Source organism: Ciconia boyciana, chromosome 35, assembly GCF_034638445.1.
Source record: "Ciconia boyciana chromosome 35, ASM3463844v1, whole genome shotgun sequence".
NCBI lineage: Eukaryota > Metazoa > Chordata > Aves > Ciconiiformes > Ciconiidae > Ciconia > Ciconia boyciana.
The window spans coordinates 884106-884613 of record NC_132968.1 but is presented as its reverse complement, the minus strand read 5'-3'; the positions used below and the strand labels follow the sequence as shown (position 1 = coordinate 884613).

Genomic DNA, 508 nt, shown 5'->3' with positions numbered 1-508 from the left:
TGGAGATGCTGGGCATTGAACCCAGGACCTCCCACATGCGAAGCAGGCGCTCTGCCACTGAGCTACATCCCCTTGACACCTGCCAGCAGGAGAGACACTCTCCTCCCATGATGTGTCTATGACAAGCACGGTCCTGTTGTCCCCGTGCCTGCCCAGGGACCCTCTGCAGAAAACAGCACTTGAACCTTTCTGAGATGGGGAAGCTGGGACTGCCTCTGTGCTGGGGCCTGATCCTGGCACAGGGCTGCACTGCAGAGTGCTGCCCCTTCAACGCCTCTGTAGGGCAATGGGGCAGAAGGAGGCTCTTGCTGCAGGTGCTGCTCCCACGCTCTGGCCCACTCCAGGGTGGGTCGATGGAGAGGAGAAACCCCCTTCCCCTGAGCCTCCTCTGCCACCCAGGGCAACACCCCTCTGTGCCACATGTGTCCCCAACTCCACAGCAGGAGCAGTGCAACAGGGTGAGGGAAATGCCCTGCCTGGGGTGAGGTGCCCGCAGGCTCCGATGGCA

At 62.0% G+C, this 508-nt stretch overlaps 1 non-coding gene across 1 annotated transcript; it reads right to left on the bottom strand.

Moving 5' to 3' along the window:
• TRNAA-CGC (transfer RNA alanine (anticodon CGC)) lies at positions 1-72 on the bottom strand. Its single transcript has one exon. It is a non-coding gene; the product is annotated as a tRNA-Ala (tRNA).
• Between the last annotated feature and the right edge of the window lie 436 nt (positions 73-508).